Genomic DNA, 7,413 nt, shown 5'->3' with positions numbered 1-7,413 from the left:
AGATGTCGTGGGAGCAGCTTCAGGAAGTAGCTCGCAGCTACCACCTCCCGATTAGAGGAGATAGAAACGAACTAATCGATACGATTATGTCGCATTTAGAACGACACAGCCCGCTATTAGGTGACCTGTTTGGAGAAGAGCAAGGTGTCCTAGGAAATCAAGCAGAAGAAGGCACGGTGCACCCGATACCGACGCCTCAGCCAGGGCCGTCGGGCGGAATTGAGGCAAATCAAGCCGCAATACACGCAGATATCAGCCTGTAATAGCAGGAATGATTTCGCAGATGCTGGCTACGATGACGACTAGTATACGGAGGCAGCAACGAGAAGCACAGATGCAACAGCAGCAGCAACAGTTCATGCAACTAATTCAATTGTTGAGCAGCAGAAGTGATTCGGCAGTAACGCAGCGGTAAGTGACGGAGACGGTTTCGGCGGAGGTTCCAGCCGCGAATCACGCAGGTTCTTCGGCGGCATTGACGCAGTCGAATAGTCTTCCATCGCTTTTGAGAAGTGCCGAAAATTTGCCGACCGGCAATGCTGTATCCTGGCTCGCTTCGCAAATTCCGGAGTTCGCTGGAAGTGAAGAAGACAACGTGACGACGTGGATCAAGCGGGTAGAGAAAGTCGCGCAAGTTCACGGAGCATCCGACGGCGTGACATTGTTGGCGGCTTCCAGCCGGCTGACAAAGACAGCGCGGAAGTGGTACGAAATCCAATCTGGAGTAGTGTTGGAGTCGTGGACCGGCCTGAAGGAGGAAATGGGCAAGATATTTGATAGGAAGATTCCATTCTATAAACAGATGCAAAAAATTGAAGCAAGGAAATGGCTGCCTCACAAAGAAACTTTTGATCAATACGTGATCGAGAAGCTGGCGTTAATGCACCAAATCGATGTGTTAGAAAAGGATTCGATTCAATTATTAATCGGAGGAATCACGCACCCTGGGTGCAGGGCTACGGCACTTTCCGTTTCAACCGACGCATTGAACTCGTTTCTCGAGAAGATGAGGCACATCACGAATAGAATCGCGGATCTCAATTTCGACAAGAAGATTTCGAATGGCACACCGAACAAGACCAAAGACGTCCCCTGCAGAAACTGTGGTAAGAAGGGCCACTAACATAAGGAGTGTCGCGGAGAAGCCAATTGTTTCTACTGCAAGGAGAAGGGTCATCGGACCTACGAGTGTCCGTCGCTGAAGAGGAAAGAGGCGAAGCCTGGAGCAAAGGTGCCAACCCTCGACGGTGTCGGCGGCGACCGTGACGGACTTGACAGCAGAGAATACGGTAGCAGCAGTGGAGGAGCTGGACCGTGAGCTGATTACCGACGATGCGTATGTAAAAGTACACAGCCTAAATGGTGAGCCAGGAAATTTATTAGCATTGATCGATACAGGGAGCCCGGTCTCTTTTACTAAATCGGAAATTTATGTAAAAGTCCTTAAAGGAAAAAATGGTGAATTAGTAACGGTTAAAAATAAACTTAGAAATTTAAGCAATCGTGCGATAAGCGTTTTAGGAATAGTTAATGTTAAACTAGAGTTAGAGAAAATTCGAAACGTAGAATTCGCGGTGAATTTACACGTATTAGAAGAGAATACATTCGAAGGCGATATTATATTAGGACGCGACTTTATTCGAGAACAGACTTACTTTGATATACTCACCGTTACAGCACAGTTCTTTTGAATCGAAAAACTTGTTTGAATACTTACCGCTTTGTATCAAAGAAAACGTTGGTACGAAATCAATAGAAGATACGATAGATAGCAGTGAAATAGATTATGATTTAGAAATAAAAAAAAATTGAAGGACATGATTCTCGAAGTCGTAAACAGCACAGTTCCAACGGTTCAAGACGACTGTGCTGTACAAGTTCACTTGAAAGACGAGTCTATTTATGCGTTCGCTCCTCGAAGATTTGCTCACGCAGAGCGTGTTCAAATGAGACAAATTACTAACAATCTATTAGCTAGGGAAATAATACAGGAGAGTACGCCTCCCTACTGCGCGCGTGTAGTCCTAGTAAAAAAGAAGAACGGTCAACCTAGAATGTGCATTGATTTAAGACCGTTAAATGAGAGAGTACATAAGCAAAAATACCCTTTTCCGGTGATCAAGGTCTGTCTCTCACACCTAAGTAACAAAAGCGTTTTTACTCTGCTGGATCTAAGAGATGGGTTTCATCAGATCAAAGTTCACGTAGATTTGACCAAATACTTTTCTTTTGCAACCCCGGACGGCCAATTTGAGTATTTAAGTCTTCCATTCGGTTATTGCGAAGCCCCGGCCGAGTTTCAAAAACGAGTAATAAAAATACTAAGAAAACTGATACGGCTGGGCAAGGTAATTGTTTATATAGACGATATCTTCATTGCGTCTGAGACCGTTGAAGAAACTCTGTCAATTATTAAAGAAGTTCTGACTTTGTTACGGGAGCACGGATTCGAATTAAACTTTACGAAATGTCAGTTTTTGCGTAAGAAAATCGAATTTTTAGGATACGTCATCTCGGCAGACGGCATTACTCTGAGTCCTAGGCATACGGATGCGGTAAAGAATTTCAAGAAACCCAAAAATGCGCACGAAGTGCAGTGGTTTCTGGGACTCACAAACTATTTTAGAAAATTTATAAAAGATTACGCGATCAAAGCTAACCCGTTGCAGAATCTATTAAAAAAGACTGTCGATTTTGATTTTAACGACCGATGTAAAGGATCGTTTTCGGTATTAAAAAATGAACTGATGTCGTCGCTCGTCCTTCGACTTTACGATCCAGCAGCAGAGATCGAACTACATACAGACGCCTCGATTTTAGAACTAGGAGCAATATTGCTCCAGAAACAGAAAGATAGTATGTGGGCGCCGATAGCATATTTTAGTCGCGCTACGAACCAGGCCGAACGCAACTATCACAGTTACGAGCTCGAAATGCTTGCGATAGTACGAGCGGTCGAGAGGTACCACTTATATCTGTACGGCGTAGAATTCACCATAGTAACAGACTGTAATGCACTAGTCTACGCCGTTAATAAAGCTAACCTAAATCCTCGTATTGCGAGGTGGACTCTCGCCCTTCAAAATTACAAGTTTAAAATTATGCATCGACCTGGAACCCGTATGACGCACATCGACGCTCTTAGTCGCAGCGTCGCGTACGTCAATCAGCGACCACTAGAGCGCGAATTAGAGTATAGACAGTTGTCCGATCAAAGAATTTTAGATTTAAGTAATCAATTAGAAATAAGTGATAGCGATAAGTTTGCGTTGGTCGATGGTCTCGTTTATCGAAAAGATGAGAACCGTTTGAAATTTGTAGTGCCAGAATCGATGGTAGTTAGCTTGCTTCGAGCACACCATGATGACATGGCGCACTGTGGTGCGGAAAAGCGATCAAAGGCCTACAACAAAATTACTGGTTCCCATCAATGAGGAAAAAGGTCATCGACCACATAGAAAATTGTTTAACATGTCTAATGGCAAATGAAGCGGTCAATCGCTTCGAAGGCGAAACAAGTTTGTATCTTCCGGTCAAGGTACCTTTAGAAATTTTAAACATAGATCACTTTGGTCCGTTGACGGAAACCCCAGATAATTACAAATACGTGTTGCTAGTAGTAGATGCATTTTCGCGTTTTACTTGGCTCTATCCGACTAAAACCATTAGCTCCAAAGAAGTAATCATGTGTTTACAAGGATTATATAATACTTTCGGTTTGCCAAACGAGATAGTATCCGACCGAGGAACAGCATTCACTTCTAGAGAGTTTAATGATTTCATCGAAACATACAGTATTAAACACAGAAAGGTAGCTGTCGCGGCCCCGTGGGCTAACGGTTTAGCCGAACGAGTAAATAGATTTTTAAAGAGTTTGCTAATTAAACTAATCGATTCCTCAGAAAAGTGGAAGGAACATCTCGGATCGGTACAATACATTATAAATAATACATATCACACGGCAACGAAATCAACTCCAGCAAAATTATTACTCGGCTTTGACCAGCGAAACCATAAAGATTTTTCTTTTGCTCGTTTCACTCAAGAGTTAGTTAACGTAGATACCGATATAGAAAAAGAAAGAGAATTGGCCCGAGACACAGCTCAAAGGGCTACATTGCTGGTATAATAATATAATAAGAAATATCGCGACGAAAGATGTAAAAGACCAACACTCTATAAAGAAGGAGAGTATGTTTTAATAAGAGATAATCGCACTAAACCAGGTGAGAATTTAAAATTAAAATTGAAATATAAAGACCCCTACATGATTGCTAAATCACTAGACAACAATCGTTATGTTGTCAAGGATATACCCGGTTACAATTTAAATCAAAGACCCGTCGATACAATTCTGTCTTCTGACCGGATCAAACATTGGATTAAACCACACGGGCAGCAATAAAATTTCTTGAGTTAAAATTTATCAGTTATGTTACGATACCATATATTAAGTCTAAGTTGCATTATATAGTACAATGCGTTAGAGTTTAAGATGCATTACGAAACCATGTGGTAGAATTTAAGTTACGTTGCATTGTATAATAATATGCGTTGATACAATTTAATGATAATACTCTATAATATATGTTAGACTTTAAGTTGCATTACCATATAAATTTTGCGTTTATGTGTTAGCGTTATCTTTACCGTGTTACAGCAGCCGCTTACTTGAATCTCATAGATAAAGGATATATAATATCGTAGGAAAAAGTATGCGAAATTGTAGCGACTTCGGGACGAAGTCGAATGCAGAATGGCCGAGCTGTAAAATATTTCGGTGATCGACCGACAGGTGCCGCGAACCGTATCATGCGAATTATATTGGCTCCGAATGGTATCATACTACCCCTCCCTTCGATATTAGAAATCAGGCGAATCGATCCAAAATATTCGATCGCGGTTCCACGCGTGACAAAAGGTGCCGAATGGACTCTCGATCGCGACGGGGATCAGTACAGTCGACACTGCACCCTGGGAGTCACTTCGATCTGTAGAGAGAAAGTAATACAGAAATAAATATAGTAATTTACAAGTGTTAATAAACAAGTGAGTTGACTTATGGATCCATCTCGTTCGTCACGGAAATCTCGATATTATCCCGCCACGTGGCATACCGACATTATCCCCTCGTAATCGCCCCGCCGCTAGACGCTCAGCTATTCTGAAAAAATCGAATTCCATCCAATACTAAATAACTTTCAGCAGGGAAATTTCGCGCGAGCGAGTATAAGACTGCCTTCGTGAAGGGCCATGCACCGAATTGGAGCAATATCGCATACGGTTTACGATGAAATCATAATCCAACATTCATTCGTATATAATATATTGTACGAAATATTTTAATATGTTATTATAATCCAATAAATAGTAATAATACGCATTCGTATATATCATGTGTAACATTTGAATGCTTTAGTATAATAAAATAAATAGCAATACACATACGTATATATATACGTATGTGTATTGCTATTTATTTTATTATACTAAAGCATTCAAATGTTACACATGATATATACGAATGCGTATTATTACTATTTATTGGATTATAATAACATATTAAAATATTTCGTACAATATATTATATACGAATGAATGTTGGATTATAAAATTAGATACGATATATTATGCAATAAAAGTTTTTTGCAGCAATACGAATGCATATCACCGCAATATTATAAACACGCTCTGCGTTCCCCTTACGTGTCACCGTCGAATACCGTAGTGCCCCCACGGGAGGGTGCTGGTTGAGCCGAGTAGGACGTACCGTTTGTCGTCGTGTGGGCTGAGGGCTAGCTTAGTCTCCGATAAGGTGTATACGCGATGCAGCTTCGACTGTATCAGCGACTGTCGACAGGTCATTTCCGTCCATTCCCTCAAACAGCGCGCGTAGTCGTCGAACGTCATCATTCTACCCACGACGCTCCTGCACACGCCCTTGATCCTCTTCGTGTCCCTCTTTCCGCGTACCCTCAGCGCGTACATCTTCGACCTCAACCCGATGAACTCCGTCATGACGGCGCCGTTGTTCTCGTCCTTCATGAGACCCGGTACCTTCTTGTTCCGCAGGGGCATACCGTACAGGTTTTCCGCGGGATAGTCGCTCGTGTCGAAGCGCTCGATATCGCGCGCCATGTCCGCGTACGCGTCCTCGCACTCGACTGCTGTATATCAGGCTGTCCGTGTTCGTGTACATGATCCGACACTTTTCACCGTACAGCGGTGCCATGTACTCGTAGTGAAACTCGTACAGACGCGTCTTCGAGATATCCAATATGCACATGCCGACGTAAATCGGCCGGTTGAACGTCGCCTTCAGCCTGCGTAGCTCCACGGCGAGGAGATTCTCCCCGAAAACGGCCCTGCTGTGAAAGTTCAGTCGCACGATAAGAGCCTCGGCGCCGTATCTCCCGTCCCAGCGCGTAACGAGTTTAACGTCCGCGCGATTACGCATGTTCTCCATCGTCTTACCGAATACCGCGTTGTTCCTTAGTTTGTATAAATTTTTTTCAAAATAGTTTTTCGCGACCGTTCTAAATCGCGTATTCAACTCGATGTAATCGCGCAGCCACGGGGATTGCGCGAATTCTAAGACGCGGTGAATCTTTTTGACGCGAAGACCGTGGCGCGTGCATTGCTGCAAGGTGCGGTAGTGTATACCGTACTGCTCCTTATCGCACAGAGTCGCGAGGAGTTTTTCCTGTCGCTTATCGGGCGGTACTTCGCGCGTAGGACAGAACGGCAGGTCCGAGTGCGCGTCGTGAAGATGCCGCGGATACTCCAGGTCGATTTCGAGGATGTATCCGATGGGCGAGTCCGCAGGGATCGCGCTCACGTCGAACGTAGCTACGTCCTCGATCCAGCGAAACCTCGCTCTGGGCAACGGTTGATACATTGCCCATCCGTACAGATTGTTCACGTCGTAGTACATCAGGTACGTCGACGTTTCGCACGGATCGTAGGACGGCGCGTGCCTGTTGTTGGCTCGGGCGTATCTGTGCGAGCATTGACTCAGACCGCCGCGCACCCCGCGTTCTACGAACTGCACCATATCCACGTCCGTCAGTAGCTCGAATTCGATGCCTGTGTGCAGCAACATCGCGTCCCAAGTGTAGCCCGGTAGGGTGTAGTAGTGTGCCGGGTCCAGACTGTAACTCCGTATACACGTTTCGCGGAAATTTTGGAACACATCGGCAAGCAGGAGAACGTCCGTCTTCAGGTACAAGTCGCTGTACTGTCCGAGAGTCTCGATAGAAAACCTATTCCACACGGTTATCGCGTGCGCGTAATCGTCACCGGATACCGTATCACCGGTCAACGAACTGTGGAACGACTCGCGCGGTGGTAAACGAGTCTCGAGCAGTTTCTCAGCGCTATCGACGTACTCGTACGGAAATACGCCTTTCCGCG

General features: G+C 44.3%; 1 pseudogene; it reads left to right on the top strand.

The window, feature by feature from the left end:
* Positions 1-653: 653 nt before the first annotated feature.
* Positions 654-1,318, top strand: LOC113563011 (annotated as a pseudogene).
* Positions 1,319-7,413: the final 6,095 nt, after the last annotated feature.

This window comes from Ooceraea biroi, chromosome 12 (assembly GCF_003672135.1).
Source record: "Ooceraea biroi isolate clonal line C1 chromosome 12, Obir_v5.4, whole genome shotgun sequence".
NCBI lineage: Eukaryota > Metazoa > Arthropoda > Insecta > Hymenoptera > Formicidae > Ooceraea > Ooceraea biroi.
The sequence above is the reverse complement of the archived record's forward strand: the minus strand, read 5'-3'. Positions and strand labels throughout refer to the sequence as shown.